At 46.0% G+C, this 27,835-nt stretch overlaps 1 protein-coding gene, 1 long non-coding RNA gene and 1 other non-coding gene across 4 annotated transcripts in view; 1 reads left to right on the plus strand and 2 right to left on the minus strand.

Annotated features, from left to right (window-relative positions):
• Positions 1–12,161: 12,161 nt before the first annotated feature.
• Positions 12,162–16,684, minus strand: LOC125169367 (uncharacterized). Its single transcript, XR_007153669.1, has 2 exons — positions 16,397–16,684; positions 12,162–13,825 (listed from the first exon to the last, which is right to left on the minus strand). It is a non-coding gene; the product is annotated as an uncharacterized LOC125169367 (long non-coding RNA).
• On the minus strand, positions 13,925–13,995 carry LOC125147543 (small nucleolar RNA SNORD123). The gene has a single exon (XR_007145236.1). It is a non-coding gene; the product is annotated as a small nucleolar RNA SNORD123 (small nucleolar RNA).
• A 187-nt stretch (positions 16,685–16,871) lies between the features above and the next one.
• SEMA5A (semaphorin 5A) overlaps positions 16,872–27,835 on the plus strand; it is a 476,129-nt gene continuing 465,165 nt past the window's right edge. The window contains exon 1 of one of the 2 annotated variants that reach the window (XM_047864782.1): positions 16,872–17,345. The gene's annotated coding sequence lies outside the window, so the exon portion shown is untranslated. Of the gene's footprint in view, positions 17,346–17,493; positions 17,613–27,835 lie in introns of those variants that run through there. The other variant, XM_047864783.1, reaches the window with a different exon arrangement.

Here is a 27,835-nt window from a genome sequence, read left to right on the forward strand (position 1 = left end):
GATGGGTGAAATCTCCCAGCTGTGCCGTAACAAACAAAGGCATATTGTCCCTCTTTCTCCCACATTACTGGTGGATATAGTGGTAAGAAAGGTTGGACCATGAAGGCAAGACAATCGCCAAGGCATGGCAGAGCGACAAGGAAGAAGGAGCCTGGGTGCCTGACGAGCCTTGTGGAGCAGTTCAGATCTTATGTGAGAAGGAGCTAAACTCCTTCTGGGCTTATGTCACCATCACTTGGGATGCTCTCTCCCACTCCGAAATCTATAGACCAGACTAGAGGTACAATGTTGGCTTTGTGAGGACCTAAAACGGATGTCATTGGCTTAGAGGAAACTTTTTTTTTTTTTTTGAGAGAGAGAGAGAAAGAGAGAGTGTGAGTTGGGGAGAGGGGCAGAGGGAGAGAGAGAGAGAGAGAAAGAGAGAGAGGGAGAATATTAAGCAGGCTCCAAGCTGAGCGTGGAGCCCAGCGCGGGGCTCAATCCTATGTTCTGGGATCATGACCCGAGCCTAAATCAAGACTCTGATGCTTAACCAACTGAGCCACCCAAGCAGCCCTAGAGGAAACATTTTGATAGTGGGTGGTGAAGACACAGATCTTAGTAACTGGGAAGCTGGTGATCCTGGTTCTGGGTGGACCAAACATTCAGGGGTGTGTTCATCTACAATATCTTGGGAGGCAGAACACATTCTATCACCAACGGGGAAAGGGTCAGAAAATTCAGAAGGTTGGTGCATTCAGGTTGCTACCTGACCCTTAAGAGGTGAATTAAAACGAAGTCAGCCAGACGGTAAACAAAAACGGAAGGAACATAGCTCTGCTAAGTCACGTTCCTTCAGGAGGTACAGACTCACTTCCATATCGTCAACCGAGTGGAGGGAGTGTCCTCTTGGGACTTTGTAGGGTTGATAAATCCAAACTCTACCCCAGACTGAACTGGGGACAGGAGGCGGCGCATTGGGACCGCAAGGCAGGAGGCAGAGCAGGGTAATCAGAGATTGTTCTCGCGTTCCCCAGACAAGAATCTTCCTGTCAGACAATGGGACATCAGAAGGAAATTTCCTTCCCATCAAGGCTATTGTTCCAGACGCTCTCGAGTTAGTCCCCATGAACTTGAAAGGGATTTTGGCAGAGCACAGAGGCAAAGAAATAAAAATGCTGAATTTTAAAGGTTTAAGTGGCAGTCCCCGCTAAGTTTTTAAGAAATTTTGTTGCCAACGAAGCCACCAGGCAAGGCTGCATAAGTGTGTGACTGGTGACCCACCGCCTCCCGCTGTGGAAAGTTGCGCACGTCCCAGCTGGACCACAGAGACACCAGCGGGGCGCTCTCAGCAGACAAAGCCAGGGGCCAGGGGAGACCATGGACAAGGATGCTCTTCCAGAGAGGTCTGCCGGAGGGTGACCAAGGAAGTGACACCACTCATGGGCAGAGGCTCTTCAGAAGGATTTATAAACTAGTAAGTCCCTGTCGCTGTTATTGGTCTTTCTTTGGGAGACTTTTCTTTTTTTTGTAAATATGAAATTTATTGTCCAATTGGTTTCCATACAACACCCAGTGCTCATCCCAACAGGTGCCCTCCTCAGTGCCCCTCACCCACCCTCCCCTCCCTCCCACCTGCCCCCATCAACCCTCAGATTGTTCTCAGGTTTTAAGAGTCTCTTATGGTTTGGCTCCCTCCCTCTCTAACTTTTTTTTTCCTTCCCCTCCCCCACGATCTTCTGTTAAGTTTCTCAGGATCCACATAAGAGTGAAAACATATGGTATCTGTCCTTCTCTGGATGACATATTTCTCTCAGCATAACACTCCCCAGTTCCATCCACGTTGCTACAAAAGGCCAGATTTCATTCTTTCTCATTGCCAAGTAGTATTCCATTGTGTATATCAACCACAATTTCTTTATCCATTCATCAGTTGATGGACATTTAGGCATCAATATGGTGAACTCCTGGGAGCTGGGGACCACCAGGTTGCCTAAGGAGGGGTGAACCGGCCCAGCTCGGAAATGGAGCAGGTCAAAACTCCCGTGCTGATCAGTAGTGGGAGACGTTTTTTCCATTGAGGTCTTCTGCTCCTGCTCCACCATTACATATTAGATGTGATGAATGGGCAGGAAACTTATCTTTTAGTTTATAGCTAACCTGAGGGGACCAACCCTGTGGGGGACCATGTCATGTAGGTGCCATAAACTCACAATATAAGACTTAGGGATTGCCTGCTTTGGGTACTGGGTTCTTCACGTGACAAGATGGGTAGGCACAGATATGTGGATGGCCAGAGTGGCCAACTATGGCAGAAAGCAGTAACCACTGTTTCTTCTATAGTATGTAATGCTATAAACTATGTTTAGCTGGGCATGTGGCTACCCAGAACCTAAGTCTGACCCCTTAACTAAGTTCCAATCAGGGAAACGTGGGTGCAGCTTCCCGGGCATGGGCACAAGGGAAGGATTGTGCACCCCCTTTCTCCTTTCTCCTCTCCCTTCCCTCCTGGCTAGAATTTCTAGGGTGGTAGTTAACCATGCTAACCCATGAACACATGGGAAGCCCTCTAAGAATTGCAGAGCTATGGAGAGAAGGAACCAGGCCCCTGACGTATGTGTGAGGTATTATCATCATGACAGCTCTCTGGCTTTTCCCTACACCTGGAAACCTCCAGGGTTTTGGTGCCTGTTATTTTGGGTCTCTGTCATATACGGCCCAATCAGATCCTCATTACTACTACACATAGTGGGGGTAAGTCATTCTTGATTCATGCCATCGGGGATTTTGTTTGATGTTCTGTTAACACATCAAAGTAAATTCTGAAATATCTCAAAACGGCGCACTAAATTGAAATTTATAGCCAAATAACCATCGCAGATGTGCACACGTTCTCTCGCTTTTTCTCCCATACATGTACACTGGAAGGTAAAGCAGCAGAGGAAAAATGAGAGCCCCTTGCTTGTAAAGGAGTCAATGGGGAGAGTGGAGCCCAGGAGCAGGAGGACTGGCTTGGGTGCCGGGAGGCGGCATCACACGTAGTTCTGTCCCTTGCTGGCTCTGTGAGTCTGGGAAGGACACGCCATCCCTCCGCCTCACTGTCTTCCTGTGTGTGATGAGGTTTAAGATCAATGATCTTGAAAATCCCTTCTGGCTCTCAAATCTTATCTTGACATTAACAAAGTAATATTAATTTTGCAGTTTCATGATCTGCAATTATACATTCTCGTCTTCAACTCCATCTGCTTGCCGACCTCGGGAGTGTGAGCCATTAAACTCGGAATAAAAATGCTTAGAAGTTAAGTTTGCCTGTTCGTTATGAAATAAAATTAAAGTGCCGAGAGTGTTTTGCCAGTTGAAATGAACATTTGGACGCAGGAAAGCCCTGATGCATGCCTACTGCAGACAGCAAGTGGCCTTTACATTCGGCTACTGTGGTCGGGTTCTCTCAGAATTGGGGGTGTGGCAGAGAGAAAAGTCATGCTCTGAAACTAAATGAGGTTGTCTTCTTCCCAATTCAAATCGTTCGGAGGAGATTTTAATTTCCCAGCCGGTTTTCTAAATCAAGGGAACCGCGGGGCCCTGATGCCTCTATGGTTCCACCAAAGCATTGAGATTCGTACGTGCCTTGGTCCTCGCCTGACACCTGGCTATTTACCCCGAGGGGGAAATCAGTCTGGGCAGGCAGTCCTCTGCTCTAGCTATTTCTGGACATGTCCAGTCAGGCTGATCCCAATCTTTCCACCGTAAGATCATTTATTGCCTAGGTTGGTACTGCCTTTTGTGAAACCTATAGCCTGAATCTCCTTTCGTCCCCGATCTCGAAGGAACAATCTCTTGACAGGCAAGAGTTTCTTCTTGTGGAGACTCATAACTCAACGCAGGCTACATTTAATATGACTGGGACAAAACTCAGGACCATCTTCAAAATGCAGATTTTCCTTAAATGTGTGAACTGGAAAAAATGAGCTACTGTTCAACACAAACGATTTTTCCCCACGGGTTAATGTTATTCTCTGAGTCAGAGCAATATACCCAAATCCTTAGTATTTTTATCACATTTTTAAAATTGTTGGAACTAATCTAACCCAGCAATACAGCCATTCATTTTATTTTCATTCTCCAAGCAAACATGTTTGAGCACCTAAGCCACTATGCCAGGCACTGTGAATGACAAGACAGGATTCTTCAGAATCCCTGTCTGAAAGAGCTGATGTTCCGGAAAACAAAAATTCCTGAATAAAGACTGCACGGAGAAGGACAGGATAGGGACCTAGTCATAGGAAAGGCAAGATGTTCTATTAATTCTGATTTGCTTTCAAGAGGTGACGTGCAGGTTATGTGTATTAATATTCCTCTGGGCAGTGGTTCTTGATGCGTGGTCCCCAACCCTGCGTACCAGAATCACCTGGAGACAGACTGACGACGAAAAGCCTTGGGCCTCACTCAAGACCTACTGAATCAGAAAATTCAAGAGGGTGTTGGCCACCAGCTTGGTTCTAATGAGCCCTTCTGATGATTCTGAGGCAACCTCAAGTTTACCACTGTCGGCCTCGAGCAGGTCTCAATGACCAACCCAGGGCGGGAGGCGATGTCCCCACACCCCCTACCCCCGCTTCTGTAAATGAAGTGTTATCGAAACCCAACTGGTCTATGTATTTGAATTGCAACAGAGATCGCATATTTACACAGAGCCTAAATATTTCCTACCTGGCCTTCATAGGCAAAGTTTGCAATTCCTGGCCTAGTAGTGCAGGTGGTGAGGATCCAGCCTCCGATACCCCCAGCAGTGCTGTCTGAATCCCACCTACGCCTTCTAGCAGGACGTGAATGGCACGTTGGGAGTCCACTTCACTGAGGACTGCCTGAGCCTCAGATGTCTGTGACTTCACCGATGCAGTCATCACATTTGGATGAATCATGTCCTGTGCACTGCACAAGGAGCTAGGGAATGAAACAGAAGACAATCCAGCCTACTCCATGTACCATGATTGAACTGGGTGGAAGTTGGAAGGTGCGGCACAATTTTTTAGGAACAAGGTAAAACCGCACGCCATTTCCTCACCTGCCCAAGATCCTGACATGTTTTCCTGGGGCGAGTTGGAATGACATCATCTCCTGGGGGCAGGGAAAGGTGAAATAAATATTGTAGCTCTCATACTGGCATAATTAAATAATCATGTCTGTGCTGGTTGAGCTCGTGGAAGAAAGGATAGAAGGGAGGTAAACAGTGGTCAAAATGGTCTTTCTTGGTGCTCCTCAGTGGGAAATTTTCTCCCAGTTGCTATCCCTTTGATTATGCACAAAGCTGGAAAATCTGATCTTAGCAGAAGAGAAGAGGTGTGTGTGTGCGTGTGTGTGTGTGTGAGTGAGAGAGAGAAAGGGAGAGACCAACAGACAGACAAAAGAGAGATCCCCATAAGATTGGCCATCTCTAGAGTAATAAAGTTGGCAACATTTTACAGAAGATATTAGATAAGCAAAACATCTTATAGAAACCTATTGGTGAAAGTTGGTATTTTAGCAAATCTTTAAGCAAGACAAGCAAATATTAAGAATGTTCTGTGAAAACATAAGATTCTGAACAGGAAAACATATCTCTCAATACAGCTTAATATGGAATGAGTTGCTATATAGAGTACTTGGAACAAGAGCCATAGCGTAGACATGGATAGAAAAACACAACTGGGCCCTTGAGTCTCTGTTCTCTTGGATCATTTCTTTCTCAGGAATATCAGAACATTTCTGCTTTAAAGACAGGTGAGCTTTTGTGCTGACAATAACCTGAGGTTAATGCTTGTTAAGTACCTGTGTATCAGACTCATCTTGGGAGCTTTTTCAAAATCATAGGTTTGCACACATCCCCTAGAGACTGATCACTAGGTGCAGGGTCAGCCTGGGCTTGTGTATGTGAGAAAACTCCCCAAATATTCCTGATTAGTCACATCAGTTAAGGGTCGTGATGACCAGCTCTGTCCAGAGAAGGTACTGGAAGATTAACATCAAATTCCATTGTATAGTTATTCAAGTTTACTGTGTCGAAACTTGCACAAGGAGATCGGTACAGGAAAGAGAATATGGAGTTTGGAGTCAGACACTTCTGGGTTCCTCTGGTTATTAGTTTGCAAGCTGCTTCCTAGAGGCACGTTCTCTCTGAACCGCATTTTCAAACTGAGATGAACACAGCAGTGCCCCCTTTTCCCCACGGTTGTCTCCCGAACTTCCTGTGTCACTCTACCTCATTCACTAAAGATTCCTCTTAGTGACTTTGATCTCTATATTCATCACACATCCAAGAGGCTGGCTTTCTTCCCTGACCCACCTGCCTTCCTACAATAACCTGCAACAACCATAAACTTCTCCAGCTCTGGTCCCATTGTCATGGACAAATCTGGGACCACTGCACCTCCTTAACCTACCCTCCCCCATAACAACTTCTGGGGATCCTTCTCCAGGCTCCCAGTGCAATGATTCCTTGACCTCATCTTATTCTCCAGTCCACTGACACCATCTTTATTTTTGTCCCCATGTCCTTTTACTTAGCTTACACTGTATGACTACCCTTCTCTCTTTTTCCGTTGCCTGGGGAAACCATCTCCTGGTGGGACCCAATCTTTGGCCTTCTCTGCACCAGCGCCTGAGCTGCTGAACTTTGCTGGAGAAAATCCCAGCATGTGGATGGAGCTCATTTGAGGATGATGACCACAGGACTCAGCTGGTCATTCAATGTAGCATGGAGATTCCAATAAGTTTGTTTTCTCGATTTCCGAGACGTTGGCTTCGTAGCTTCCCTTCTCTTCTCTTCTCAACGCTGACGCCCTCTCCCTACTCCTCATGTGAATCTGACCTTATACATCATTCGGAAAACAAAAGTTCTTAGAGGGACAGGCCTTCCTCTGCACGAACAAAACTTCCATCTCTATGTGGTCCTCTCTCCCAGGACAATGCTGGGACAACCCCTATTCTCTCCAAACACAAATTCTACTGCCTCTTATCTTTCCGAGGCCTTTGTTCCCACAATCACCTTCTTTCTCTAGTACACCGTCAATTTCTTTGTCCATGAAGGTATTTCAGTCAATGTATAAATATGCTTGAAATGACCCACTTTTAAAAATAGCCCTGTGTGCTCATGTCCCTCCAGCTGCTACCAGTTTCTTTGTTCTTCTTCAGGACAAAACTGCTCTAATGAGCTTTCTTTTGCCTACTGTCTCTACTTCCTTACTTCCCATTAAACTTTTTTATTGAATTATGAAATCTTATGAGCATACAGGAAAGGATAATAATCTAATGAACACCCACCGAACCGACTCTATCCAACCTTAACATTTTTCAATATTTGCTTCATACCTTATTTCTTTTTTCATGGAAAACAGAAGCACAGATAAAGTTGGCAACCCTTATCTTCCCATGATCTCCCTCCCATCTGCCCAGGAATAAACAACCTGAATTTAGTGTCCATCAGTTCTGTGTGCTATTTCACTGCTGTGTATGTATCCAGACATTACATAGATATGATTTATTTTTGTTTCAATACTTTATACAAACTGGCAGTATACTACATATCCTCTGCAACTTTGCTAACTGGGCTATATGGAGTGTCCATTTTCAACGTTACAAGAGCGGCCAAAATGCCTTCCCAAGTGATCGTACCATTTTCTACCTCTATAGCTTCCCTGACCAGTACGTGATGACAGCTGGTATTGCCAGACTTTTTCACTGCTGTCAGTCTGATTGGTATGGCATGGCACCACCTTCTTTTAATTACATTTCTAGCACGATTCGGGAGGTTTTATTCTATTCTTCTGTTTATTGGCCATCGAGGAAGCTTCCTGCTTCGTTTGCACAGTTTCCTCTCATTTCCTCCTTCTCCAGTGGATTGGTAGGACTTTGAAAACATATTCTGTCTGCCATTTTTTGTCATTTGTATGCACGGAAATTTCTGCCAGCTATGGCTTGCGCTTAAGTTGTATTTCATCACATAGAAGTTCTAAACTTTAATGTTGTTTGCTATATTGATTTTTTTCGTTTCTGTGTGGCTGTTCTTTGTATCTTATTTTGAGAACTGCTTCCCCACCCAGAGGTCATACAGATAGCTTCTTATACATTTTCCTAAATGTTTTAATTTTTTGTTTCTCGTGTTGGCTTTAATCTACTTTGAAGTTATTTCTGTAAATGGCTTAAGGTGGGTATCTGATTCGGTGTTTTTACATCACGGTCCTCAACTGTCTTAGACTCATTTATTGAGTTGCACCTCTCCCCAGTGGGCCCCTTTGTAACATATCAAAGATAGCATATAGGTGGGTCTGTTCATGGGCCCTCTGTTACATTGCTCACTTTGTCCCCATGCCAATATCTCAATGCCTCAATTTCTGTAGCTTTATGAACAATATTGATTACCTTCCTGGTTCATTTTCTGCAGAAATTATTTTTTTAAATTTATTTATTTTAAAATTTATTTTGAGAGAGAAAGAGAGGGAAAGAGAGAGAGAGAGGGAGAGAAGAGAGGGAGAGGGAGAGAGAGGGAGAGAGAGAACACATATGAGAGGGGAAGGGGCAGAGAGAGAGAGGGAGAGAGAGAATCCCAAGGAGACTCTGTGCTGCCAGTGCAAAGCCCGATGTGGGGCTCGAACTCACGAACCATGAGATCATGACCTGAGCTGATATCAAGAGTTGGACACTTAACTGATTGAGCCACCCTGGCACCCCTGCAGAAATTCTTTAATCACTCTTAGACATTTGCCTTTGCTCTGCTTACCACTGTGAGGGTCTACTTAAGTTCCACGTAGCTAGTTGAAATTTTGATTGGATCTCCATTGTATTTATGGATGAATTTGGGGAGCGTGGATATTTCTGAATGAATAGTTCATATTCAAGACATTATAAATATTGAATCACTCCACACAGATATGGGATAGCATCAATTTATTTTGATACTTTTGAAGATCTTATTTTTTTCTTTAAGATATTTAAACTTAGTTTTATAGGTTTTCACAGAGGTCCAACATACCTCTTGCCAAAATTACTTAGGTAACATACCGATTTTTTTTTTTGTTAATGTTAATTTTTCTGTATTATATTTTCTTATCTTGGCTTCTGGTTTATGGGAGCCAATGGATTTATATATTGAGATTTTTTTGTAGCAAATTTGCAGACTTTCTATTCTAATTACTTATCTGTAGATGTTCTTAAGTGGCTTCGCTGGAGACAATTCTATTGTTTGAGATTAAGTTTGTTTCTTCCTTTACAATCATGGTTTCAGTGTCACATGGAAGGATAGAAATGTGCTTGCTTGTCTTGGATTTCTTTTCAACTGAACGTCTCCAACTTCTCATGATTAAATGTCAAGTTTTTTTGTGGATTCTGTTTTTGAAAGATAGTCTATCAAATTGGGCAACTTCCTTCGTATTACTAATCCAAACGCCAAGAAGTATTTCTTAAATGACAAATGTACATTGAATTTCATAGAAGTACATTAAGTAGCTATTGAAATGATCATATGGTTTTTTTTCTTAATTCTGAAGAGGTGATTTATATTGATATATTTTCTAATGGTAAAACATCCTTGAATTGGGGGGAGTTTGGCCTATCATTTTTCCATGCACTGGAATAACTTTTATAAACTAGGGATTAATTGTGCCTTGAATATTTGGTAGAATCTTCCTAGAAAATCATCCATCTTGTTTATTTTACTCGCTGTTTGCTTACTGACTCAGTTTCTTTACTGGTGGTAAATGTATTTGGATTTTCACTTTTTTAGTTTCCTGAAGCTAAATTTCTCGTGAATTATATACCTTGCCGGATGTTTGCTTATTTTATTGGTATTTTATTATTTTTTAAACAGCTTAGTTTTGCTGTCTTGTAACTTTGTAGTTTATCTTATTAATATGCGATATTAATAACTATGTTCTTTCCCTTGCTTTGTTCCTAATGAGTTGGGCATTTGTCTTGTTAATTTCAGCGCCTCTTTCCTAATACAAGTGCTCAAGGCTAAATTTCTCTGTAAATACTACTTTAGCTACATTATGTAAGTTTTAAATGTTCCATTGTCATACAACATACGAATTTTCCTGACTTCCATTACCATTTCTTTGTCACACATGCTACTGGCAATGTGGCTTACAACTGACAAATGTAAGTTTTCTCAATTATTTTTAAATTATTAATTTGTAACCTAATCGCATGATGCAGATTATTCAAAATTCACCGAGGCTTGCTTTGTGGCCCCAGACTTGCTTAAGTTTTGTAAATCGTGCCTGAGTATTTAGTACTTCTATTAGAATAATTTTGCTAATTGCTTTTTTTAGGATATCTAAATTCATAGTATTTTTCCCCTTGGATTTATCAATTAGTGGCAGGAATGTGCTTCATCATATATGCGTGTGTGTATATATATATATATATGTGTGTGTGTGTGTGTGTGTGTATGTGTGTGTGTGTGTTTTATTGTTTTATCGTTTTGTTTTTGTTAAAGTTTATTTATTCTGAGAGAGACAGACAGAGGGGGAAAGAGAAAGGGCGAGAATCCCAAGCAGACTCTGCACTGTCAGCATAGACCTTATGTGGGCTCGATCTCATAAACCTGGGAGATCACGACATGAGCTGAAATAGAGTCAGGTGCTTAACTGACTGAGCTACCCAGGTGTCCCTACCTTTTATATTTTGAAGCCATTTTGTTAGTTGCATACATATTTGTATTTCCTAATGAGCTGAATTTTTTTCAATGGTGAATATTTTTACTGAAAAAGAATTTTGTTTTAGAATCCAGTTTTCTGATATTGGGATTTGTAAACTAGTTTTATTGTGACTGATATTTGTCTGATGTATCTTTTCCCATCGTATTTCTCTGCATTCTGCCATAATGCAATGTTACGAGGTTACCAATTTCTACTAGTTCGTTCCACCCTGCAATTTTTTTTCCATTTCTGTCTTCCTTCCCTTTCCAGCCTTTTACTGGATTGATCAAATTCCCTTATTTCATCTTTTTTCCTCTCTACTGTTTAATAAGATTGTACCCATTGCTGTTCTTCTGCAATTACTATTACTCTCCCTGGCATTTTAACAAGTGTGTTTGAGTTAAATTCTAAAGTTAATATTTCCACTCTTCCCTGGATCTCACTCTCTTCCCCTGAATGACCCCGTTTCTCGTTAAGTCACTAATCATCCTTTAAATGTCAGCTCAAATGCCATTTTGTTGATGATGCTTGTCCTGAAAGGACAGGGATCTTCTCGGTTTCTCTCTATTCTGTTAGGAACAGAATAGAGAGAAACCGAGAAGATGTGCAGCCATATGCTGGGCACATGCTATGCAACAATCCTGGTTGAAAGAGGGAAAGCAAAGAATGAGGGAGGGGAGGAGGGAAGACAACAGGGACCTGATAAATCCAGAACAGAAACAATGCTGGATAGACAAAAGGGAAAGTTATTTCTTTCTCATGTTATGGTTTGGAGCTAGGCTATTCTAGGTGGACATGGGGGTTCCATAGGGTCACCAGGCATTTAGGCTCTATTTTTTACCTCTACTATCTTTGTCTCGGTTTGTATCATCAAGGTTACCTTACAGTCCAGGATGGTGGCTGGAACTTCAGCTACCACAATCAAGTTCCAGGCAGAAATCCCCATGGAGAGGGAAAGGCACGAAAAATCATGGTGTTCATCGTTGGCCCCTTTTATGAAGCTGTACTTGGAGCTGCACCCACTTACGTCTTATTTGTCACAGCGAAGTTCCATGGTCTCACCTAGCTTCAGGAATTTCCTTTTTAAGCTGGGCAGATTGCAATTCAAATAAAATCAAGAAGTCTGTGTTATTAAGGACCATTTGGACTGCTGTTTGAAGATGGTCACTGAGGTGTGCGTTATAGACTGAGAGCCGCAGGGAGACCAGTATGAGGTGGTGGGATTCGGGGTGAGAGAAGTTGACGTTCTGAATTAAGGCGACAGCAATAGGAATGAAAGGAAGGGTCTGTAATGAGACTTGACAGATGGGCAACAGGACCCTTGACAGCTCGTCTCCCCACTGATTTGCTGCAGGATTCAGGAGACACTTTGCCCATTGGTTCAATTTCACTTAGTAGATACTCTTTTCATTGAACTCAAGGTCATTACGAGTTAATCTCCTCGTTGAATGATGGAATAAAGAGGCAGACCAATTTGTATTTTATTCCTAAATCTATGTAGGACTCACATTATTTTTGAAAATATATTTCCAAAGGGACTTAGTTCCCCCCAAAGCTCTATTTCCAAAGACAGAGGAATAAAAAGAACATGGATTCCAGCATAGCAATTATTTGCTTGTAGATACGAGATACATACAAGGCCCAATGTCAGAAAATACCACTTAGGAAACCATACGGATGCTTATTTCCATGCTATAAACCATCTGTATTTCCTCTAGGTATTCCAAGAATCTTTTAAACCTAGCTTCTTCCTTCTCCCCATACTATACTTATTAAAAAAAAAATGACTTCAGGTGTTTTGAGCATGGATATTTTTTACTTTTTCTTTTTTTTTTTTTTTTTTACGGAAATTGGGTTGGTAGAAATTCAACCATAAAGAAAAGGCAAAAATACTTGCAGATCTCTAATCTACTTTGGTCCTCTGGATACACAGAAGTAAAAGCAAAAGTTTTACTAAAGTAAAACTAAAGTAAAATGCAGTGTCTTTTGTTACCAGGCCCTTCCTGGAAGCAAGATGAATTACTAAACTTTTCTGAGTGAAAACTAAGTGAGCACTTCTCCTTGAATGTAGCCTCGGGCTGTTGTATCCTTCAGTTTTTGCAGTGGCTCTTAGCAGGCGGGCTTTAAGGAGGCTGCCTCCCTGAATGTAGCCATGAGGCGTTTTTCACCTGTGGAATTAATTCCAGGGCATTCCCAGAGAAGAACTCACCTGGGTCGTGTGAAGGTCAAGCTGTGCTGTGTCAACCTCCACGGCCCAGGTGCCAGGGGCAACGCATGTTTCTCTGACCAGACAAGGGAAGCTCGAGGCAGGCTCTGGATGGACTTGGGTGGAAACTTAGAGAAATGGAGAGGATGCGTGTCCAGGGCACAGACTGGCAGAGGGCTGCGAGCAGGTGCCCACAGAGAGGATCCAGTCCTTCTATGTAAGGACCGGGCACCTGCCCCTTGTACGGGGCCCACATATGCTCCTTCTCACATGTGCCAGACATGTTTTCTTTCTGTTGCGTCCTGGTTTCCGGGCTGCTGTTCTTGAATAAAACTGGTCTGCTTACAGGGGAGCGGGCTGCTACATAAAGGGCGGTGGTGAGCCTTTCTTGGGTAAAAGAACCCTGAAGAGTTTCTGGTGAAGCTCCAGGGACTTGAGTAGGGGCTGAGGGCACCCTAAGCTCTGCCGACCCGGAGACGCCTCACCTCTCAAAACTTAAGTCTGCATCACCTGTAGCCGTAATCATGGGTCTTTACATACATGAACAACAAAGAGCACTAGGCAATCCTAGCGTGGCATAAAATGGCCTATCTTTTCACCAAAATGTGGCCATCTGCAAACAAAGAAACACTGATGGGGTTGATCAGATGATCCAGCAGTTCAATGAATCCTTAAAAGCCATAGATCTAAAAGAAAGAAGACCGGGGAGCAAGAACACTGTGGTTGAGGACTGTGATATGTCGTCCCTGGCTCCTCTGGAGGAAAAGCCAGTGACGATGCAGACGCCTGGAGACCACGATTTCCGGACGGAGGTTTTTCATGACATTCATACTATCTCCCCGCGGCGTAAAGATCACAAATATCCAGGTTTCCCTTTGAGGGCGTTTCTGACCTACGGCCACATCTTCGCCTCTTCTGGGTGGCGATCTGGGCTCCGCTCCACAGAGGAGGCAGGGCAGCGACGTGGCTGGAATTCAGTCGGAAGGGAGAGACACAAAGAGGAGACAACACTGGTTACTTATTTCAGAGACGTAAGGGATCCCCCACATCTCCACACAGAAATTAAGGTGAATCAGGAAATGGATGGCGTTTTTCAAGTCACATGAAATCAGCGCCCCACGGTTCATCATTTTCACCAAGTGTTGGGCTAGGTTTCTCATATATATATATATTTTTTTACATTATGAGCATGGCTCATCAAAATCAGTCCAAGGAGAGCTCTCATTTTATCCTGAAAAGAAGAGAACTAAACAGTTTTGTTTTGAAATTATCACCTCTAGCTTTACGGTGTGATGAGAAGCAGCTTCATGTAGGTAGTTCTTCAATGAGGAATGACTTCGCAAAGAAAGAAAAAAAAAAACCTCAGCAATTTCATTTGGAAAAAGGAAACATCTGTGGATTCTTTAAAATAATCTTCTTTGTGAAGAGCCTACTTCTGGAGCGCCTGGGTGGCTCAGTCGGTTGAGCGTCCGGCTCTTGGTTTCTGCCCTGGTCATGGTCTCACCGTTCCTGAGTTTGGAGTTCATGAGTGTGGAGCCTGCTTGGAATTCTTCCTCTCTCCCTCTCTCTCTTCCCCTCCTCTGCTCTGTCTCAAAATAAACTTAAAAAAAAAAAAAAAGAGCCTACCTCTGTGCTGGGCCCCCGGCGAGGGTCTCACTTTCATTACCTCCTATCTCCTTCATGTCAACAGAGGACACACTTACCAGCAGGTTGGTTTAAGCTCCAGATGAAAAGACTAGCTCAGAGAAGTAAAGGAGCTTTCCCCAGGTAACAAGGTGAAATCACCAGCAGTGTGGGTCCATTTCACTTTAAACTAAGGATGCACTATCTCATTCTTATTATTAATTTGCTTGCAATTCGTTATCAGGAAATATACATATTCTAACTGCTTCCTTATAGCCCGTACATTGCATATAAAATCGACTCCCGCCCCACATACACATAAAGTTACATATTAAACATGATGCTATGATCCCTCCTGGGGTATGGTGTAGAAAGGTATTTTCTTCCCAGTGCTTAACTCTCTATATGCCAAGCATTTTTTTTTTTTTAAAGTGTGCAGGCCTTTAACTGTAATGATGTTGAGGCGCACTGACAAGGATTAGCTAAACACATGGGTCCTCATTTCTGCCTCCCTTTTTCCTGATGGCTGGGGCTCGACAGGTCCCCTCACTCACTCAAAGGCTGCAAGGTCAGGCGTAAGGTAGTGTCGTCCCTCCGCTTCCCCCAACTCCCCAGGAGCAGAACAGCCAGGCTAGACCTTGCCCAGCCTCCTCCCAGGGAGGGCGTCAAGGCCCTTGTGCCACGTAGGCAGGAGAATCAATGGGAATGTTAGGAAGGAGCAAGTGTCCTTCGTGCCAAGCCCAGAAGGAAGTGTTAAGCTTTCCATTAAGTCTCCAGGAGCCAGGCAGCTGCCCTGCACCAGGCGGAGTGCCCCCAGCACAACTCAGGAAACAATCCTTCTTCAAAGAGGCCCTCCAACACTGACATTTCCTCTGGATGTCTTACAGGAAATCCGAGTGAGCCCTTGAGTACCCGCAGTGAGAGAGAGAAACTGGAGATTTGGGGCTGGGTTGAGCTTCCACGGAAACCTTCAGAACTGCTTTTATGAAAAGCAATTCAGAATTATCTTTTATATAAAAAATATTTCTAGACGATAAAGACAAATCAATGTCACTTTGTATTTATTTCTATTGTCCTCCTCTTGGATCTGCGTGGCTACTGCGTGAGCCACGACGCCTCACAGCCAGGGATGTGTTCTTTGTTTTAGAGATGAGCTCACTGGCACAGCTAGGGCACACCGGGCCCTTCCGCGTCAGACAAATCCCAAGAACCAGACCCTGTAGCGGTTGTGTGAATGTGGGCCATAGGGGCATCCTATGTCACTGCAGAGGGCACAGCGGTGGGAGCATTCATGCACTTCCTTATGCAAGGGAAACTTCCAAGCCACCTTCTGAGGCATCTGAGGCCGAGATCTGGATAAACAGGGCCCTGAGATACCGTTCCCCACCCCCATCCAGAGGGAAGAGTGACCCCCGAGCCCTCTGGGTTCCAAACGGAAGTTTTGCAACAAAGTATCAAATTCTAGGCGTTTTGAAAAGTACTATGCTTTCCAGTCAAGAATCTTTTCACTTTTACACTTGCTCCACAGGCCGAAAGATCCGACAAAAGTGCAACAAGTAACATTTGGTCCAGAATTGGACAAGTTGACTTTATCCATCCGAGGCTTTCTTTTCCGCGTGGCTCCCTGGGGAGCCCCCTGACTTGCCTCCCTTGGTTGGTCGGATTTGTTCATTTCTCTAACTTCATTCCACTGAAGTTCAGCCGAACTAGCCGGGAGGTGCACCCTAAAACAGCTCCTCCAAGAACCCGAAGCAACCCTCGGTCTTTTAGGAGTTTCCAGCTCAGAGCACACATGTGGATGTCACACAAAACGAACAAAATCACAAACTCGGAGTCCCGGAGGCCCAGGCCGCCCCTGCCCCCCCCCCCCCCCCCCCCACAAATGGCCAGATTCGGCCGGGGGACGCCCACGTACCTGGAGATGAGGCCGGCAGGGTGGGCGCGCCACGTCTCGGGTCTCGGCCCGCGAGGTCTCCCGCCCTTTATACCTCCTCCCCCCCCACCCCCTGCCTCCAGGAGCCACGTCTGAGAGGCCGGATGGGGGGGCGGGGGAGCCACGGAAGGTCTCTGCGAGGCGGGGGAAAGGGAGTCACCGAAAAGTCAACGCTCGGTCGCACTCGCACCAGGGAGGAAGGAGTGGGGCCGCTGGGGTGCAGGGGGCAAGCGGGCGAGGAGGGGGTCCCGTCCCGGGAAGGGCAGCGGCGGGGGCGGGGCCCGGGGAGGTCAGGCGCGGGGTGGGGCGCTCGGGTTTCACCCGCGCGGGGAGGGGAGGAGGAGGCGCGGCGGCGGGGGCGGGGCCGGGGCGGGGCCGGGGGCGGGGCGAGGCGGCCCCGAGCTCCCGCCCCGAGCTCCCCGCCCGCGCGCCCCGCGCCTCTCTACTCGCCGGGAAGGCGGCGCCGGCGGCGGCTGCTCTCGCTGAGCCCGCTCCCGCGCAGCGTCCTCCCGCCGCGGGTGGGCTCCGCAGCCCCCTGCCGGCCGCGGCCCTCGCCTGGCGGCGGCTCCCACCCTCCGCAGGCGCGGCCCGGCCCGTGTGGCCCTTCCCGGGGGGCTCCCCTCTCCGACCCGTGGCTGCCTGGCAGAGCTGGCTCCGGCACCCAACTTTGCCTTTCCCGGTCCGTCGCCCCCGCTGAGCACGAACCTGCTCACCCCCGGCCCGGCTGCGCGCCCGGGAACCGTGCGCCCGGCGCTCAAACCGACGCCCCCAGCCCGGAGCGCAGCGAGCGGCGGGTGGGTTTGGGCAAGTGGTAACGGGGCTGAGGCGGCCGCTGCCTCGACTTCCCTCGCCGGGCACCGAAGAGGACCCTCAGAGCTGCTCGGGGCCCCAGGCGCCGGATGACTGGCAGGAGGAACGCGCCTCGCACCTGGTGAGCGACCCCCGCCCCGTCCCCGCGTGGCCGTGGCCGCAGCCCCGACCGTGCCGCGTTGCTGGCCGCGACCCGGGGGCGGCAGTGGTCGGCGGGTGGGTCGTGTGGATCTCAGGTGGGGTCGGTCTGGCAGGCGCTGGGCGGGGGAGAGCCGGTGGCCGCGCGCACGGGATTAGGACGACCATCCGTGCGGGGCACCCACACTTGGGCTAGTGCACGGGCTGGAAGTTTGTGTCCCTGTCTTTGCCGAGGTCGGAGCGCGTTGAGGTAAGGAGCGGAAGCGACGCGGCGGGCGATCTGGCGTTGGCGAGGCGGGACCCCTACCCACCACCTAGGGAAGGTGCGCAGTGGGGGGCTGAGCGCGCACCCGGCGCGCGTCCGGGCTCGCGTAGTCGGGGGCGATGCGCTGGGGTCCCGGGGGCTTGGGCTTCGCAGCCCCGCCGGCTGGGGCAGATTTTCCTGTTCCAGTTACGGGGGCTTTGCGGCGCGTGTGAGAGACCGGGAGGCCGTGGGACTTGGGCTCAACTCCGCCAAGCGCTTTGCTTAATGAGGGAGAATGAGGCTGGGGCTGCCGGGGCCCGGGAGTGCCGGATGGTTTGCAGCGCCAGGCGAGTCCCTTTCCACGGGCATTTCTTCGCGGCTCCACGGTTTCGCATCCCCTGGCTCAGGGTTTCGGAGCCGGAGGTACATCTGGGCCCCGGAGGGAACTGGTCCTCCAGAGATGTGCAGGGGAACCGTCGCCAAGGAGTGGACTGGGCTCCCTCCCCGCGGCGCCCAGTGCCCGGCCTAGCGCGGTCAGATCCGGATTCCCGGGGCTTTGGCGGGAAGCGCGTCTACCTCCTCGCCCTTTTTCCTTGCTTTGTACCTGGATGCGGCGGCTCAGAGTTGGGATTTAACTTTCCTGCGCCTGCGGCGTCCCGGGGATTGCCGGCAGGGGGCGCTGAGAGCGAGCACTGGAAGAGGGAGACAGGATGCTGAGAGCAGGTACTCTGGGCGAGTGGGTGGGGGTCCTAGTCAACAAACAAGGGGACTCGGCACATCTTGGGAGTGGGGGGTGGGGTGGGGGGAGCTGATCCTTCAACCGAGGGAGCTGTCAGCCTTGCAAGAGAAGCGACAGGAAAGGTGGTTGCCAAACACAAGTCTAGAGAAAGGTTCCTTCCAGAGACAAACATATCCCTGCAAACTCTTCTGTCTATGCGTCTGGCTTCGTCCTTGGGATTATTTACTCAAAGAAAAATAAATAAGTAAATAATGATAATAATAATAATAATAATAATAATAATAATGTGTTGTCAGTATGTTTTGTACTGACAAGGTTCTGTTCCTCTGGAGGATGTTAGTTAAAATGCCAGGAGTTATGCATGGTTGTGGCATCTTGCTTTCAAGAAAAGCAGTCATATGTCACAGTTAGCTTATCGAGAAGAGCTCTGTCATAAAGGCCAAGTTTGGAAACAGCAGATATGTTTATTCATTCCACAGTTAGTCTTTCCTAAGTAGACACAGAAAGAAAAGAACATTCTTTACTAGGCAAGACTTGTCACATGTAATTAGGATTAATTGCTAATTGTGCCAATTTTATAGTTGAAGAGGGGTTAATGTTTATCATGCACCCCTTTGAGTGACCAGTTCCCAGTTTCAGTTCAGGGAGATAATACCTGGAATCGTGTATCACCCAAATAACTTTTCTGGTCTATGCCTGTGTTTGTATCAGAGGAAACAGGGAATTTTTTTTTTTTTTTATCCCAACCATTTTTCATTTTGTTTTTAAAGAAAAAGCAGTCTGAAATGTAATTGTTTGGGCCACTTGGAAGACAGATTTCTTTTTCCTTGAGTTTCTTTCTTGTAAAAACCTTACCACAAAATAGAAGCCCATCCACGGTGTTGAAAGTTCACACTAATCATTTGTGCGCTCATGGAACCCAGGGGTGATGAACTGGTACCTGCTTTTACATGCTTTTAGTCTATGCATACTTTCCTTAATAGGGAGAAGATGGATGGTACTAATCATTTTGTGCCTTTTAGGAATTACACTAACTTATTTGGTTGTTTTAATGGCAAACAGCTGCGAGATCCCTGCTGGGAGCAAAGACTTTGGTCTCTTGGGTGGTAAAGCTTGTCTCTGTCCAAAAGCAGTTTCTGAGATGTTCAGAATTTGGTAAAAATAAACCTGCATTCTTCACTGCCGTTTCCTTTTAAAATTGTTTCTTCAGCATGTCTGGATAGAACGAACATAGAAACATACAGTGCAATGGCTGTTAAAGTTGTCAGCTCTGGGGCCATAATGAATATATGCACATCAGAGTAAGCTTTCGCTTACGTTTTAGAGGGTTCACAAACCTTCTGAAGGCCCATCCGTGGTTTTGCAGTAAGACCTCTTGCTTGAAAGTCACTGGAGACTCTTAATTCAGGGACAGATGTTAAAACTGAAAAACTTTTCTTTGCTGTACGCTAGCTCCTTGGGACTGTGTTGAATGCTCTTGGTGTTGGAGAGAGCTGCTTAACTGAATCATTGCATAATTTTTATTAGCTTGATAAGTATTTTGAATGACTCCAACGTTGGTCTTTCTTTTGGGTTACAAGGTCATTGAGATGAAGGCTTTGGTTGTGATAAACATACAGGAAAGTGGGAGTGGGTGAAAAAGAACTTTGCTAAATGGCCAGCCCAAGGTATAAAAGGCAGTCCATCACCTAAGCAAGTAATTATGAGCTCTAGAAGTAACTGAGATAAGAACATAATCTCAGAAGGTTTGCATTGCCAATCATACAGTGTGCAAGATAGAACAAATTAGTTTAGAATATGTCTGAGTCTAGGAAGGCACTTCTGTAGTAGAATTTATGTACAAGTGTTTGAGAAAAGTAGTCCTGGATCCTGCAGTAAATCCTCTGTAATTCTTGATTCTAAAATTATACCAAAGTTGTATTAAAAATGCTTCTGAAATTGTTGCTATAGTTACTTAGACCAATTGCTTAGGGTATAATTATAACACCAAGGTGACAAATTTTTATGTTTAGTGTTAAATAATTTTTAAAATGTAAATTACAGCATCTAACAAATTGAGTTCTGCCCAAGTGCAAAGTGTGTGGTGTGGAACCTTGTACATTTCTGCCCACCTGCATCTATTTGCAAATTTATGCAGAGAAAGTGAACTATTTTCTTGAGTCCTGAGATGAGTATATGTAAGTGCTTTGAGTTGTTTGTCCTACTTTGTGTATTGTTGTTGACAACACAGGCATCTTCACATATGTTTCCCAGCAACCTTTTAAAACTGAGACGCAGAAGCTTTGTCGAAAATTGCCGGTTTTTATCACCCTGCTTGCTGCCTTGTAGAAATGATCTGCTGTAGATAGGGGGCAATCTGCTGTCTCTAATCCCTGCACCAAGTGGTAGCATCATCATGGTAAATTCGACAGGTGAGGAATAGCTCGTAGGGAAGCAGTTTGAAGAAGCGGCTTTTGGTATGCTTGATAAATATATCGATATTATTTCTTTGATGAATTTGCTAGGTATTGGTTATCTGGATATATGAAATCGAATCCTAACAGCAAGACGAAGAAAAAAAAAATTAAAGTGAGCTAGCATATACACAAGTAAACTTTTCACTTTCCACGAGCCTACCTAGAATTTGGAATTTAAGGCAAACGGAGTAAAGCAAACGAAAATTTGATCCAAGAGAAGATGGAGCATAAGTAGTTTATTGTAATGTACTGGTATCCACACGATGGATCTTTGCCATCTGCAGGTCGTGGAGCTAAGGAAACCTGTCTCTGGATTTCAGTGTTTTGAATCCAGGCGGCTTCAAAGACAAGTTGTATTTCACCTGGGGCATGACATTTACAATAGGATTAACCCAACAGTGGGCTCAAGAAAACAAATTTTTTTTTTTGAAAGGAATTCCTGCTTTCTTACTCTTTTCCCTCTGTTGTTGTTGTTTTCTTTCTTTCTTTCTTTCTTTCTTTCTTTCTTTCTTTCTTGTTCAAGATAAATGGTTGCCTGGTAAAAGCAAAGATGGACATACTTTATGTCTCTCTCCTGAGTTTTAAAATATATTGGCAGAGTACTGTTACATTTGGAAAAAGTAAAGTCATTCCCCTCTTTGCTCTCTTTTCTCCCCCACGTGTGCTGGAATTGGCTTCCTGATGAATATTGAAAAGCACCGTATTCTGAGAGAGGATACATTTTTCTGGGGGTGAATATCTTTTATTTCTGGGAGGCCGTGAACCCACTAATCTTTTATCTTCCCGTCCTTCATTCCTTACTAGTCACTGTATCTCTAGGATTGGCCATCCTCTGCTTCTGTGGGATGATGAGAAAGTATCTGTTGGAACAGTTGTATGTTATGTTGCATTTTTATGTACATTTGTGAGTAGATCACATTACTGCAATGGGTAATTCAATTACAGATATGTATGATAAATAACCAGGAGAATGACGGTATCAGAAGCCAGCTCTCCTGGAGCAATGATGCTGTATTTGCTGAGATGTGAAATTAAATAAGTTCTAGGCAAGTGACAATCAGGACTGAGCAAGGACAAATTGTTCACGGGAAATAGAGCCTCTTTCAATCAGTTCAGATTCACCCAACATTTGACAATGATTTGTGATGTGCCTATGCAAAGAAAAGCAGAGTCAAAAAAAGCAGTAAGAGAAATTCTGCTACACGGTTTCTGTTGAGTTGTCTGCAGAATCATCAAATGGCTACTGCTTGGCTTAAACTTCCTGGAAGCAATGCATTCCTCCCAGACTGGCTCTAGATAAAGTTCCTCACAAAGAACTTCCCTTTCTGTAACGAAACTGGAGACGGGGCACATCTGGGAGAGGGCTTCCGAAGCCACCAAGGATGCAGCTGCCGGCTGCCAGGACCGCACTAGCTTTCTGCTGAAAGAACGCATCGGATGCCAGGGACCGGGGTGGGGGGGCGGGGGGGGGGGGGGTTGGACATCCTGCAACCACATGGATTTTAGAATCGCAACTGGGTTCTGGGATTCCTTTTACGGGACAGAGATTTAGACCGGCTGTAAAACTCGACCGATTATAAAGCTGACAACAGTGTTTGTAACTGGTGGTACAAAGCAAAGATAATTGCTCTGGATATTAAACTCCCTTGGGCCAGCAGATGTGGTAGTTAAGCCATTGTTAATGTCCGTTGACATACAGCATGAGCTAAATAACGGATTTGCTTCTGAGCTGTCTGCCGTGTAAATTCCTGTGTGTTGTAACCGTGGACCTGACTTTAAGAAAGTTCTAGAGCAGCTGGGGAGAATAATTACTAGAAGCCCACGGTTTAATCGAGCTGCTTGCCTAATCGGACAGGGCAGTTGGGAGAGGCGTCAGCCTTAGAGGGAGCACTCGCTGGCACTGGAGGAGTCCCAAGGGGACAGGCCCGCCTGCTGGTGCTGGAGACGGGTCTGCGGTGGTGCCCCTGGATTCCTGGCCAGAGCGGGCAGCTGGAGGGGGTGGTGTGGACAGCAGCAGTTGACGGTGGTGAAATCGTCCCTGTCTGACTCGGACGGTGATGGAGGCTCTGTTGAGGTCCCTGTGCAGAGTCGGCCAGTGGAGTACGTGGAGGGACTTGGAGATGGCCAAGCCTCCGTGCTGGGTCTGGGTCAGAATCCCATCTCTGCGTCGTGTCCTCGGAGCCTTACAGAAGAAACAGGCGCTGCAGAAGATGAAGGGGAGGAGGAGACCGGAAGCGTGCTTGGGCATCTCTGCAGGCGTGGTGAGGGTGTTTGGTAACCAAGGTGGAGCCTCAGGAATGGTAACACGAAACACACCAGAACTAAGTTGTGACTCAGAGGACAGGTCAAGGGAACAAGTCCTTGAATTTGCTTGCAGTGGTAGAACCAAGAAAGCTGGGCTCCGGCCTGCTGAGTGTGGGTCCAGGGCTGGTCAGACTGCGGCTGCTGAAGTGCAGGATGGGGTCCTTGGACCCAGGACCTGAGGGGGCACTGAACGGTCTCAGCTGGAGGAGAGATGGGCACCTGGGACTGAGAAGTTTGACTTGGCAATTAGCATGAAGACACTTTATGTGTTTGAAGACATCTGTATTAAAACATAAGAAATGGAAATTCAAAGATGTTGTTTACTTACTTAAAATAGCACTCCCGGGCCGCCTCGGTGGCTCATTCTGTTAAGCATTTTGGACTTTGGCTCAGGTCATGATTTCACGGTTCGTGAGTTCGAGTCCTGCATTGGGCTCTGTGCTGACAGCTCAGAGCCTGGAGCCTCCTTCAGATTCTGTGTTTCTGTCTGTCTCTGCCCCACCCCTGCTTGTGTTCTGTCTCTCTCAAAAATAAATAAACATTAAAAAAAAAAATAGCACCCCCCCCCAAAAAAAATTCCAGGAAACATGGAATCCTCGTTACATATCTTCATACATTATAGAGAGTTCAGGAATTCTAGACTAAGTTTAGAAATATGGCAGGCTTTCTTATTTCTGAGAATAGGCCAATAAGCCTGGTCACTTAGTTGGATTTATAGATTTAATAAGCCAAAACAAATGAGTGGGTAAACGAAATGTGGTGTAGCCATCCAATGGACTACTATTCAGCAATAACATGAATGGATTCTTGATATATGCTGTACTGTGTGTGAACTTCAAAACATTATGCTTAGTGAAAGAGGCCAGTCACAGAAGACCACATATCCTATGATTCAGTTTGTATGAAATGTCTAGAAAATGCAAGCCTATAAAGACCGAATGCAGATTAGTGGTTGCCTGGGGCCGGGAATGGGGATTTGGGAGGGCCTGACCACGGGCAGGCCGGTCTTTTGGGGATGATGGAAATGTTCTAAAACGGGACTGTGGAGAGTCCTACAACCCTACCCTGTACATTTACTAAAACCCATTGAATTGTACACTTACAAGGAGTAAATTTTGTAGTATATAAGTTATATCTCAATAAAAGTTGTTTAAAAAGAAAAAAAGGAACTGTGACATAATCTCTACTATTTGAGTGCCTTAAACTGCCATTGGCCCACGGCGCCTTTGGTGGCTCAGTCGGCTGAGCATCCGACTTCGGCTCAGGTCATGATCTCGAGGTCTGTGAGTTCGAGCCCCACGTTGGGCTCTGTGCTGACAGCTCAGAGCCTGGAGCCTGCTTGGGATTCTGTGTCTCTCTCTCTCTCTCTCTCTCTCTCTCTCTCTCTCTCTGCCCCTCCCCCGCTCATGCTCTGTCTCTGTCTCAAAAATAAAATAAACATTACAAACAAAATTAAACTGCCATCGGCCCAAACAAATCCTGCCGTTTAGTGGCAGTCCTATTCTGTGTTTCCCTGAGTTTCACAAAGGCTGGTGCCGAGGCTGGAGGATGCTGAGGTGATGGGCATTTCTTTGACGCGGAGGCTCTTCCTGGGAAGTGTGTCCGCATTGTGACCTCTTTTATGCAAATGAGCAAACCCAGGTTGCTTTTGGATGAGACCACAGAACCGAATTAAATCACTCAATTCAACTAACCAGCCAGTCTAGCTCGTGGATGTGTTTGGTGCCCTCTGTTCCCAGTCATGCGTTAGACTGGATTGTTCTTCTGTCCGTTTTATTATGTGGCATAGCTGGGGGTGGAGGGGAGGCAGTCTTTGGAAACACTGCATCTCCTGGTCAGAGCTGCAGGGTCTGGAACTCTGGAGAACTGCTCTGCTCACAAACAGTGCTGCTTTCCTGTGGTGGGCAAAGCCTCAACGATGCCTGCTTCTGGGTCCTGGTACCTGTGCTTAGCACGGCTTTTCCTGTGGCTGGTGAGGCAGGCGACTTCTAAAACAGCCAGATCCAGTGGAAGGGCGCAGATTTTTTAAATGCCCAGAGCCTGAGTACTTAAAGCAGAGTGTTTTGTTTTGTTTTGTTTTTCTCCTTTTAGAGGAGAAGAGTCGCCGTAGCATCACTTCTAGCTCTTTCTATTCTGCTTTGACGAGTTTTGCGGTTAAAGCGCAAGCTGAAATTAGGTTATGGGGAGAGCTACATGTGAATTGCCTGTAATTTCCTTGCTCTTGGACTGTTGTCTCTGGGTGGGGGTGTGTCTTTAGCTGTTCCCTCTTGTTTATTGCAACTTCCATCTGTTTAGGGCATTAAAATCCTCTCTGCCTCCTGCCACGGGCTTTCTCGGCTCTCTCTCGGGCACCTTACTCTCTCCACACCAGTTGGTTTCCACATGGTGACTTTCCATGGGAGTGTTTACTTTGGCACAGACCGTCCGAGCTCCAGATACACCCAGGATGGCTTTTCGAGAGCTGGCTGCAGCTTGCAGGCCTCAGAGCTCATGCGCGTCTCTCCATTAGCAATAAAGTATTTTTATCCAGCCCTGTGATGTTTCCGACAAGTATTTTCTAACAACGCTTAATTTCTTCAGTCTTTGTTGTTGCAGGCAACAACTGAGATTGACCAAATTTCAAATCCGAGTGCGATAGCTTTATTGACTTCTTACCAATGTTATTTCTGATTGGCTTATCCCACATTTGCCCACTCCCAAACTTGCAGCCTAGATGCAAATTAAGAGTAATAATTATAAAATGACTATGTTTTTCTATTACCAATCCTAAATTATTACTCATCTTTGGTGAGTGGAAAGGAATTATTTTTGAGATTACATTAGTATTTCCTTTTGCTTATTAGAGGGCAAAGGGGTGGGTGACATTTTTATTTTTGATGTCACTTTTGATGGTTTAAATTGGTCAATAACACACTGGTTACGTGGGTATTTTTTAGTGGTGGTTTTCTTTCATTTTCAATGAGCTAATATTGCCCGGATTTCAAGGATAACTGGTTAGGCATTCTGTTAAACAGATTGGTTACATGATTAGAGAAATTTCCATATCGCGAGGACTGATACTTAGTTTTGAAACCTCAGGAGTAAGAAGCAATGTGATGTTCTCTTGCTTTAAGACCTCCTTTAGAGAACTGTTGATTTGTATCGGCTGTGATAGCTAGAATTGATCATAATGAAATAAGGGGGAGTGTTACGTCGGGAGATCATAATGAAATAAGGGGGAGTGTTACGTCGGGAACTACGTGAAGACATTGTCCTCAGTGGAGAAAATGCATTAGACTATTACTTTTGATGATTTTTTACTTTTTCCTAACCATTTCCTTTTCTGGAAAGCATCCAGATGTTAACATCGAATACTGATTTTCAACACTAAGACGTATAGGATCCTAACTTTACTCGGGCAGTTTGGAACCAGGAAACAGCCTGGAATGTTCACTTCCCAGCCCTGGGCTGTGTAAGGCTAATGTGCAGCTACCTCCTTACCTTACTTCCTGTCCTTTCTCTGAAGTTTAAAATCGGAGGAAGTTTGCCAACCTGTCAGCAAAGGAAAACTCCTATAAAGTTAGAGCTAGGAGGTAAAGGTAGGCATTTTCATGATTTAAGTTTAATTTTGCCAGGCTGTAAGTAGAAAAGGAAGATGATGTTTTCAGAGCAAGGGTCCAGTGCCCAGATGTTGAACTCTGTCCAGGGTAAGGGGCGCAGATGCCCAGTGTGAGAAGGAGAATGCTGGACTCTGGTTTCTTTTCTGTTCCAACAGGGCTGTTCCTCAGATATCCTTTGATGGCTTTTTCAGTTTTCTCTTACTAATCCAGCAGCCTTTTAATTATTGTGCTCCTCCTTTACCAGAAAAGCGTTGAGCCAAGCTGAGTTCGCGACGTCTTCTAATTGACCATATCGTTTCTAATAAGATCCGGCTCACTCTCTTTGCCTTCCCTTCTCCGTTGCAGTGTCCATCCTGCCACGTGAAAGGGGTTTGCCAGGTTTTGTCCTGTCTGATACTGTTTGGCGTCTCCAGCACCTGACTCTTTGCCGAGGGGCTTCAGAGTTCCTGTTGATGCCCCATGACCGTGCGAGACATGTTCTCTCACCCAGAGTCTCGTTCGTGTGGTGCTTCGCGTTGGCTCATACAGGTCGGACCTCCTCTAGGTCGGTTAAGAGTGTGACAGGAATGTGATGGCTGTTAAGTCACACCCCGACATTTGCTGCACGTTGGATGGTGTTCCCAAGCTGGGAAAAACATGCAGCTCGAAGCATTTGCTCCAGGGCAGTAGGAACGCCTCCATTCCCGAGTCATGTCATGGTGGAAGGGACCTGAAGCCTCTTTGGATCTCTCTCTGACTTCCTTGGCTCCCAGTCATACCTTAAAGGTGGTGCTCAGCAGGTGGGGATACCTAAACCCATGTGCTCGGGTTGGAAACATTTCCCACTCTTCCTGTCCAGCCCGTCGCTTTCTTTTACAATGCGCGTCTTAAACCAGTGTTTTCCCGCAACTTTCTATATGTAGAAATACCGCCCTTGGATGTGAACTGTGCAGTGTTCAGGGGCGTGGGGCTGGGGGAGGGTGGGGAGGGGCGCCTTTTGCAGAGCTCTGCAAGGCCAGCCAGAGCACCGTGGCTGTCTCCGCTTTCCGAGCCGACTCCAGAGTCAGGCCTGGAGCCAAATTTACTCTCCGTCTGCCAGCAGTGATGGAAACTCCTAGGTCCTATCACCCGCTCGTGAAAAGAAATCATTCA

Source organism: Prionailurus viverrinus, chromosome A1, assembly GCF_022837055.1.
Source record: "Prionailurus viverrinus isolate Anna chromosome A1, UM_Priviv_1.0, whole genome shotgun sequence".
Classification (NCBI taxonomy): domain Eukaryota; kingdom Metazoa; phylum Chordata; class Mammalia; order Carnivora; family Felidae; genus Prionailurus; species Prionailurus viverrinus.